The sequence below is a fragment of the Psammomys obesus genome, unplaced genomic scaffold, assembly GCF_907164565.1.
Source record: "Psammomys obesus unplaced genomic scaffold, mPsaObe1.curated_primary_1811, whole genome shotgun sequence".
Taxonomy (NCBI): Eukaryota; Metazoa; Chordata; class Mammalia; order Rodentia; family Muridae; genus Psammomys; species Psammomys obesus.
In genome coordinates, this window is record NW_026585685.1 from 409,793 (window position 1) to 420,911 (window position 11,119).

Here is an 11,119-nt window from a genome sequence, read left to right on the forward strand (position 1 = left end):
ACACACACACACACACACACACACACACACACACACACACACACACAGTCCAACTGACCCAAATACCATCCTAAGTCTCCCAGCTTATCATCTCAGAATAGCTGCTACTAGTTTCATTTTATTCACTTCAGAAGTATTTACATGTCGTCACATGAATGACACATGTAAGCGGCCATGTGCATACAGACACCTGTGTATTCATAAGCCTCACAAAATAAGATTGTGCTTATTTGAGATGTGTGGTGCTCTGGATTTCATGGTTTTATTCCTTAGCTGTGGTGTTGAAGACTGTTAAGAGCCACACATGCAGGTCCCCTCTTCCCTGTAATTTAAGGTCACTGTGCCCCATGGATCTACCATATCTCATCTCTGACTTATTTTAATGAGCCTTTAGGGTGTTTTAAATAAAACTCCACAGTTACCTTTGGGTACACTTGTGTTGGCATTCATAGAATAAATTCTAGAAGATGAATTGTATGGTTGAATTGTATGACATTCAGCATTTTGATGGATATTCCAGATCACTCTCCAAATGGCATGTCAACTGATACGTGTGCTTACTGTGTATGGCAATCTGTCTACCAGCATTGTATTAAAAAATGTTGCATCTTTGTTAGGTAATGTTCCTTCTTTCAAAAGTGCTTGCTAATTGACTTTTTGTTGTTGTTGCTACAAACTTTCAATTCTTCCACCAGTTTCTCATTTTTTCCCGCTCTGGAGCTTAAGTTTATAGATGTTTAGGGCAATTCCTTCTTCCCTTTAAACTGTTTAATGTCACTCAGGCTTCCCTGCTCCTCTCTTTATTACCAATCATGACTTTAACATATTCTTTTTAGGATCCTGGGGTGCAAGTCTTCGTTGCCAGAGGCTGTCAAGGTGTTGAGTAAATAAGAAATGGCACCGACCATTTCTTATTAGCAAGGAAGAGAAGAAAAGGCATGTCACTGAGAGGTTTTGAGTGAGTGCAACTTTCGTTCAATTGTCTTCAGATGTTTAAAATCAAGGCTGTTTCCAGACCATTTCAAAGAACGGCAGGGCGACCTGCTGAGAACTGTGTGAAATGAACACCCCGTTACAACTAATTAGTGGTACTGTTTTCCTTGCAGTTGGGGGTGAGAGGAAATACATGAAGGGTGTTTATCCCTTCCTGTAGTAGGAGAGAATTGAAACTGCTGGAAAGTCTGCAGGAGAACCCAGACAACTGGCTCTGACCACCCCACTCTAGAGAATGGCTAGGAGACATGAGCCATGCTGTGCCTGACCCAGCGCCTTAGCTACCTTTGACCCATGCACACATGCATCCACTCATTTTATGAGAAGCCCGAGACAAGCAGTCCATTCATTTCAAGTCAACAAGCATTTTTCTGGACATTTACTGCATATAACGAGTAAGCAGAGGTCTCTGCTTTCACGATTTTAAAAGTTTAGATGTCAGGTTAATTCAGTGTGTCTGGAGCTACTGGAAGTTTTTATGGTAGTGGTAAGAATGTAAGGTGGACTTGACTTGAACTGTGTCTCTCACAACCTGGGCAGTTTATTTTTCCCCTTCTCATAACTTCAATGCCCTTATTAGTTCTAAGAATTCTAGAAGTCGCTAGATGTGGTGGCACACACTTTTTGATCCCAGCACCTCTTCTGTGTGTGTGGCAGCGGCTGGTTGTGGTGAGGGATTGGGGGGCAGAACTATGCGAAGTTATCACAGCCAGTGATCTAAAATCACTGTTATCATGTGATCATGATTCCACAGGGGGGAAAAAATGATGCAACACTAGAGTGAGTAAGGTGCCAAAGCATGGAAGGAGGTTGGGAAGAGGTAACAGATGGGATGCTTTGCCCTCTCAGTCCAGACAAACCATGAGTTCTTATTTACTGCTCATTGCTCTAGTTAACACTGCTATCACTTACTGACTCAAAACATTCAGCAGCTCAAAGCAACCTCCCTGTCTGCTTATGATTCTGTGGACCAGGCATCCAGCATGCAGCGGGATGGCTCTGAGGTATCACAAGCAATCTCAGCTGTCCCTCCAAAAGGTGGCTGAAACTGCTCAACAGTGATGGATGGTCCCCTTGGTTCTCTGCGTAGTTTCTCTATCCTGCTAGCTCAGACGTCACAGTTGTAGGCTAACTAGACTCATCTTATCTCTTTCTAGAAAGCTTCATTTTTTTTTACTTTTTAAAAATATTTTTTATTTTAATTTTTATTAATTACACTTTATTCACTTTGTATTCCCCTGTAGCTCCCTCCTTCCTCCCCTCCCAATCTCACCCTCCCTCCCCCTTCTCCACAAAGGCTTCAGTCTTAATGGAACGAAAGAACTGATGAAAACAGGTTCTGCGACTGATGTCTTTCCTCCTGACTGTGTAATAACCACTCCTAAATTTACTAAGATAACACACGCATGTTTATGGCTCCCTGATGATCATCCCTGCCATCGATCATACACATTTGCTTTGCTGTATCTCTGGGTACCGTGCCTCCACCATGCAGAGACATAAAGGGATGGGCCTTACAGCCTGGAATTTATATTTTATGGGACTATGCAGACTGTAGTCTAGCATTTGCCATAGTCCTTTCTGAGAGCCCTTGGTTTCATGCACCTGTGTTTCATACCTGATGTAGAACCTCATCAGTTCTTTTCTTGCCCAAATAGATGACTCCAAGGCCCATGGGACAAAGAATCACTGCCATCTGAGTCCATGGGGTTAATGGTGCTTGCTTCAGGCCCCTTTGACTAGGCATACATTAAGGAGAGGGGTGAATCCTTTCCCTTCCTTGCATGCTTCTCTCAGAGCCCGGATTCCTTCCCACTTTTGCTCCCCCTCCCCCCACTATGAGGCAGTTACTAGAAGATCTAAGAATCTGATTTTTAAAATACTGAATGGGACTTTATTCTGATACCTTGGTTTCCCCCACAAACTTGAAATAAATATCCTCTGCTCTATGGAAGACAGACATTTTATCCCAGCTAATGTGTGCTGTGTAGACAGGAGACCGATGTGTAACATAGAACTGTTCTTTAGTTTCAGTGGAGAAAAGAAATCATACATTCACCCTAGCAGTGTTCCCTTTGCTCATTCAACAAGCAGAGTACTAGGTGCTGGGAGGGATAAGGTTGAATAAGTGCAGTCCTTGCTCTTTAGAAGATAATCACAATCAGACAAATAAAACATAACTTGGCAAGTTGTGGACAGAAGCAAGGAGAATGACCTGGTTTAGGAAAGGAGAGCCAAAACATAATTTTTCATCCCCTGACTCCTATTTAGTTCCCCACAGTAGGGACAGCCATCCACCACTTTCCTAATTTCCCTTCCGCCCAGAGGAACAGCCATCTCCACTCCTCTTCCCTCCATCCTGGTCTGCTACCGCTGCTTGCAGATCCTGGCTGTGGCCGCTCAGCGCTGATGACAGCAGAAGTAACAAATGGCTCCTCTCTCACACTGACAGGACAGGTTGGGTGAAGTCCAGGATGATTAAATTGCACTTCCAGTCATTGCTGTGTTGACCAGACCTCAGATCCTGCCCTCCCTCCTCCCTTCAAAGCAACAAGTAGCACTTGGGATGACTGAGCCAGAGTGAGCGCTTGTCCTTGTTTCCTCAAACCCTCTCAGCCTCAGATTATGCAGTCCCAATCCCAAGAGAAACCGCTAGCCCACTCAATAGCCTGCTGAGGAGGCTGTGTTGTCTCCTATAAATTACGACCTTATGCTTTCTGTTTGGCATGCCTTCCCAGAAGACACGCCCCCTTTTTCTCCACAGTGCCCCCCTTGCCACCCTACCATGTGGTGCAAACTTTGAAACTTCTTGAGATTAACTTCCCTTTCCATCATCCTGGGCAGCTGTTGGCTGTGGACATCAAGGCCTGGAGAAAGTGAGTCACCAAGCCTGGCCACTCAGACCAGTCACTTTGAAACACAGAAGATGGGGAGCTTAGGGAGATGGCTCTGTGAGTAAAGTGTTTTCTGTGAGAGCATAATGGCTAGGCTTCATATCCCGAGCATCCAGAGAAACAGCTGTGTGGGATATGAGCACCTGTAATTCCAGTTGCTGGGCTGTGGAGATAGGAATCTCCCTGGGGCTTGCTGGCCAGACAGTGTGGCTATACACTGATGGCTAGGTTCAAGGAGAAACTGTGGAGAGGAATAGGAGACACCATCGAATACTGACCTTTGACCTCTACCTATGTGAATACAGATGCACAGCCCTTGTTCACATGCACACATTCATCACACACGCGCGCACACACACACACACACACACACACACACACAGATGTTGAAACTAGAACTGGTGTCAAGGATGAAGTGATGCAGGTGTTCTTATGTCTGTTTTGTATCCAGTTGTTTCCATTCAGCTGCAAAAATGCACAGAGCTCTTGAAACCAGAGCTTCATGGGTGCGAATCAGATGAAACTTGAACTGAGAGGAAGGTGGCAAGTTTTCCAGTGCAGGCTTAGTGGGTGGACTTGTGCAGAAAGTCACGTCGAGGCCATAAACACAGCAAGATGGAGAGACTGCCAAATGCAGAGGCAGAAATAGCTGGGGTCCCCTATCCTGCCTCTCTCAGATCACGGGCTCCTGCCAGACACTTTCTCTTGCTTCAGCTTCCCTCTTCGTCTTTGTTTCTTTCACTCCAAGCTTCCTTTGGCTCCAGGGACTCATCAGCCACCATACAAGGCGATACTTGTCCTGTCAATCTCTAAGCTGCTGGACTTCTTGGAATACAGGAGAAAGAAAGAATGTGGCCTCCATTGACAGCATCTCTTTCTGGGGAGCTACAGGAAACACGCCTCTTCATTGCACTCTGAGGCAACATTTTGCAGGTGTCTGTACATGCAGGAGAAACTGGCTCCGGACTCCAGTTTTAATCAGAGTGTTTTTAGATGTGTTGACTTTATTACAGATGTATTTGCTTCTCCTGGCTTTGCTTTCAGATTCCATCGATTTCTTATTCGGTCTCTACATAGTTCTCACTGAGTTGAATTCATTCACAATTGAATAGTGGTGAATCATGGGGCTGGAGTGGAACTGACATTGTTCTGGAGAACAAAGCTGTTTGCCTTGCTGGCATGCTGAGTGCTAAAAGGTGATTTTAGGAGATGGGTAAAGGCAATTGTAATGAAACAGGTACTGCCCACGAGTAACTCCAGGGAGGGCTCAGCCCAGCTTGCCAAGGCTGGTGAGTTTCTTTTCCCCAGATCCAGGTACTGGAGCCCCAACAGCGCTGTCAGAGGGCAGGGAGTGGGAGTATCAAGGAAAAGCATCTCAGCACCAGCCTGACACAGCTCATACTTTTCACATTTATATTTTATTTCGAAGCCTCGAACACCTGCAGAATACAACTTTCAGCCTTTCAAGGGAGGGAAGATGGTCTCTGGCAGATGTCTAAATACAGACCTTATTTGTCTGAAAGCTTCCTGGCATATGAACAGAGATGTCTTGCATGGCCCAGCACTTGGAGCGGGATGATATGCGAGGTAATAAGTAGCAGCTAGATTCTGGCACAAAGGGGTCCTTAATAACTTCCCTTCCTTTCTCTCCCAAATCACTTCTCTCTCTCTCATAGTACAAGGAAATTTATGAGAAGATGAACTCCAGTTCTCTACTACCTCCCTACTAACTATCTATTATCTGTCTAATGGAAGTTGTTAAACCATTTGATAAATGCACAGATATCTACTCTCGGAATTATATTTCCTATGAATATTTATAATATTGGGACACTAAACATGTGTTCCAGTAATGCTTTGCCAACCTTTCCTTTTGACCACTATTCCAACTGCTATGTTTGCTTTTCTTAGGATGGCAAAGCTAGGTAGAGCTTTTAGGGAGTTGGTTAGCATGCCATCAAGGCCTAGCTGGTCAAAACATTCGTAAAATATGGGGTCTTGTCTGGTGGAATGAATGCCCTTGTACAAAAAGAAAAACCAACAAAAAACAAAACAAAACAAAACAAAACAAAAAACATGTGAAAGCACAGCAAGGAAGCAGAGCTCTCATCAGACACCATTCCTACCACAAACTGATCTGGGGCTTAGCATCCCAAACTGAGAACATAGATTCCTATTGTTTAAACTATTAAAACTTTTTTCCTATTAATTTCATTTAATCACTTTACAACCTGATCACGGCCCCCTCCCTCCTTACTCCCAGTCTCGCCCTCATATCCTCTCTCCACATTCCTTTCTTCCCTTCTCTGAGTAGGGGAGCCCCCTGCTATGGGTACCAACCCACCCCGGCACTTCAAGTTGCAGGACTAAGTGTACACTGTCCTACTGAGGCCAGGCCAGGCAGTATGCTATGGGAAGAGAATGCATGGGCTGGGCCTAGCCCATTGTAACAGATATGCAGCTTGTTCTTCATGTGGGTTCCCTAGCCATTGGAGCAGAGGAGGTAGGGGAGGACTGTCTCCGATTCTGTTGCCTGCCCTTGCGTCCCTTTCCCATAGCCAAACCATTAAACTTTAACAGTGGAGACATGCTCTATTCCTGATGTTTTGATATATACCTTCTTCCTGTGACTCTCATGATAAAAAAAGAGAACACAAGTTCTCTGGTGTCTATGTAAGGATACTAATTCAATCAGACTAAGGGCCCCATCCTTGTAATTTCATCTAACGCTATATATCTCCCCAAAGACTCATTATCTATATAAGTTTTTTGGGAAAAAAACCCCAATCCCTAATATTGTCTTTATCTTATTTAAAACTTAGATATCTTTGTTCATAAGGTTTTATTAATTTTGACTTTTTGGAATGTGGAATTGAAATATTATTTATCTCAAACATTGAATGTTATGTTCTAGCCAGGACCTTACTTACCACAGCCTAGACTTCCTTCTGGGGAAAACCTAACCCCTAAGTTAGGGATGGGATACTGGGCTAAGACATTCCTCTGAGTTGAGGCATTGGAATGGCCCAGCACTGATCATATATTTCATTCCCCTTTTCTTGCTTGATTGTCTTTGAGCACATGACTGCATTTTTAACACTCTTTTGTTTGGAGTTTTACTTAATACCAACATAATTAATTAAACGCAATAGTCTATAACCAAGTCTAATTTCCCAGGTGTCTCTGGGATAATCTGAGAACTGAAGTCCATTCTGCAGCCTTGCTAGGCAAATATTTATTGTAACTTTTAAAATTTTGGGTTATGGCAAATTCAGTGAGCACAAATGCCTTTGAGTTCTCCAGAACAGTTATTTTTTTAATGATTATTATTTTATTTTGATGTGATTCCAAATTTACAGAGGTTTGGAGATTGCCTCTGACCTCCTACACCTTTTACCATGCTCAATCAACCACAGACTCCTCCTTTTGTTACTCAGTTTAAGTATGGGTGCAACACGCTTAACCACTTTCTAGATTGTTAGTAAAATGCAGGTCTCATGTATTTTCACACGCTGTAAACTTTACTCTTGGTCCAAACGTTCCTTACTAGTACTCTCTTAATTCATCCAAAAATCTAGCCCTGGATCACTGTTTTGTTTATTTCAGTCTTTGTCCAAAATGTCCTGAAGAGGGTAGCTTATGCACAGGGATGTCCTTCTCACAGTTGGAAGGTTGGCAAGTCTCATATCAAGGCAGCGGCAGATTCAGGATCTGAGCGCCTTGTTCTCTGGCTATCATGGGGGTTCTATCTGTGGTGAAAAGTTTCTTCAGTGTGTCACTGTGAGCCCAGCCTGCTTTATTGACCTTGTTAACTTCTGAAGTGCATGGATGAGCTGCTTCATGGATTGCTCACCAGCCCAGGGGTTGTGTGATGTTTCCCCATCTGTACATTTCAGTTAAGCCAGAACTACCGAAAGGGTCAAATGTCATGTGTCAAGAGCTGGCAACATTGGTTAATCCCCTTGGTGATGTTCACTCTGCCCACCTGATTAACTGCTACCACCTTCTATGTATTTTCCCCTTCTATGTAAAAGCAGTTTGCAAGTAAATCTGGGGAGACATTTTAATACTTCACAAACATCTTCACATTTTCATTTATCTTTTTCAGTGTTCACTGGTTCTTTTGGTCTCTCCTTCAAATTTAACTTGCATTACAAGGACCAAAAAAAATATTTATTTATTTACTGTGGAATGAATGCTGCCTTTTCCATTTCAGCTCTCTCTCCCCCTCCCTTTCTGTCTCTCTTTCTCTCTTTCAAATTGTCCTTGGTTTGGTCTGGTCCCCCAGACTTTCAAAGTTGTTGCTATCTGCTTGTTGGTGACACCTCCTCTGAGTAATTATGTACCTTCTGGTGCATGTTCCAAGAGCAGCAGGAGTTTATTTCAGTTTATTAGCTGCTTTCTTTTGATTCTAATTGAGGATGAAGTTCCAGTTCCATGTGGAGAACTGATAGTTTTAATGCCGCCTGACATAGTCACGGCCCCAGGCACATTTGCTAGGAGATGGCATCCATATACGCCTGAGCAAGGGCCAGCAGCCATTTTTGGATCCACCTTTTTGCATCGCAAAGATAGACGTGATATACACAGCTGCAGTAAAGTATCCTTTTGACTTCGTTGTTTTCTTTGGGTATGTTTGTTAAGAATTGAAGTAAACCTTTCTCTTCACTCAGTACACCTCTATTGGTTTATCTTTTTGTTTGTGATGTTTGATCTTGTTTTGAATAAAACAAAACATTTACCTTTCCTGGAAAGACAGGCTATTTTACAAATGGTGTTTTTGTATCTGCACTGTAGATCTCTCCATGGCATACTTAGAGAACTATGAGTTGCTATGAATGAGCCCTGGACCCACTAAATTGCCACAAAATTTCCTTGGAGGCTAAGGTAGGGTCATATATACAACAAAGTCGGAAAAGATTAAGCTTACATAATTTTCACACTGTCTACATTATATTGTAATTGCCTTGGGGGTAAGGACCCAAATCATACTTATTAGCATTCCCTGCTGGATGTGTCCAGGAATTCTTAATTGATTATTTTTCTGGAGCAGCTCCAATTGCTTTGGAACGTATGAGATTTGTTGATGCCTGAAAATACAGTCTTTGCTGTGTTAATCTACACTGAGGGCTTTGGGATGGGTCTGAACTTTCTTTTTAACTAAAGCAATTCAGAGTTAACTTTTCGTCAACATCTTTATTGTTATTATTGTTATTACTACTACTTTACAACCTTCTATTTAAAAGGCAGATAGCCCTTTAAAAGGTAGAGGTTTCTGTGTATTAAGAAGCCAGGAGATGGTGGTGCATGCCTTTAATCCTAGTACCTGGGAGGCAAAGGCCAGGCAGATCCCTGAGGTCCAGGCCAGCGTTGTTTACTGGATTCCAGGACAATTGGGATTACATAGAGAAACTCAGCCTTGGAATACCAACACACACACATACACACACATAATGGAAATAAAGATATGGCCCAGAGGATCTCCATTGGTAGGCTGCTGGGCATATTTGGGGCCTAATCCTGAAATGACAATGCATAAGTGACTTCAATGTTATCTATGTTTTGTGAAGATGGACCTTGAAAAGATGGCTTACCATCTTTGGGTTCCACTCTTGGGCCTGATGAAGTCTAAAACACAAAATCTTGTGGGGAGGGCAGTTTTTGAAATAACTTGTGGACTGTACTGTGCAAAGTGCTGTCAAAGGATGCGGAGCACCCAGCTGAGCTTCCCCTGTCACTCAACTTCGGAGACCAACAGTTGGTGGAGGGCACTCCCACAAGGTGAAATGAATATCAGCCTGAGATAGTAATCCCAGAAGTGTTTTCTGTCTTTGAGATTTGCTGGTAGGCATGCTTGCCTTAAGTGAAAGGGTTAGACTTTTCTTTGAGCACATAAGCTCTCTGCTATTTTAGGTAATGACTCTCTCCACACACATATGCTAAACCAGGAACTAGGGCACAGTGAATTCCATCAACTTTGTCCTGCCCTGTGTTAGAGTGTCTTGCTTGGCCAAGGTAATGCTCTTAAAGAGTCTGTTCTCTTCTGTGACCTCACACTGGGGCTTTGGATTAGACACTGCTGTATGTAACGCACCCATATGTTAACAGGCATTCCTCCAAATGAGGATATGATCCGGGTCATGGTGGATGATAGCTCTACTCCTGGGATCTCCCGGGGACAAGCTAGTGCTTTAGAACTGCCTTATGCCTTGATCTTAATTTATCTGTTGTATTCAATATCACTGGAAGCCAGAAAAAGGCCAAATGCTTGACCTCTGGTCCGGGACTCTGGTATGGCACCCACTCCAAGCTGCCTTTGATCCTTGCTTTGGCCAGCCAAGTAGGGGAACTCTTGTGTTCCTTGGTCCCCAGAGTTGATCTGACTTTGTTACTTTGTGACCATTTGTTACCATTTGACCGGATGGCATGTTGGAGCTTTGAAAACCCACTGATAAGTATCTGATCAGGCTGAAGTTTTTCCAGATATTCACATGCAGATTAGTTAGCTGGGCTACTGTCTGGCTGGACCTTGTTTGGTCTTTCAGCTTATGAGAACTTTGAAGGGTGGACAAAGACTGCTGTAGACAACTTACAGTGCTCACGGTAGATCTACTTCCGCTGCTAAAAAAAGCACAAGCCTTTAGCTCTGTTAATTTTAGGATTCCTATTTAGAACCGATTTAGATATTTTGAAATAATGTCTACCTTTGTAGAGGACAAAAACTAGTCACCCACTCTTTCGAAAGTTAGACTTCCTTGAGTGAAGGTCAATCGACTGAAAACAGTGTTGCAACAATCCCTGTGTATAAAGTGTTCACTCTAGTTTAGGAAGACAAGTTATAGACAACTCCCTTATGTGTGACATCACACATATTTTAAACACACGACCTTCATTTTTAAAAGAGATTTATTTATTTTAGGGAGAGGCTGGAGAGATGACTCAGCGGTTAAGTGGCTGTTCTTTCAGAAAACTCACCTAGCATCCAACGGTTTGTGACTGCAGTCCCAGGGGATCTGATACCCTCTACTGGCCTCCGTGGACACTGCATGCAGGTGGTGCGCAGATACATACGCGATGGTGAAACACCCCATACCCCTGAAAACAAACACATAAATGATTGATTGATTGATTTTATGTATATGAATGTTTTGCTTGAATATTTTCACTTGCACATTTTCTTGCCTAGTGCTCATGGAGCTAAGAAAAGGGTGTTGAATTCCCTGGGACTGGAG

The 11,119-nt window shown here is 43.2% G+C and overlaps 1 protein-coding gene across 1 annotated transcript in view; it reads left to right on the forward strand.

Moving 5' to 3' along the window:
- The window catches only part of Tbx15 (T-box transcription factor 15), a 75,132-nt gene that overhangs the window by 23,647 nt on the left and 40,366 nt on the right, over window positions 1-11,119 (forward strand). The window lies entirely within an intron of this gene.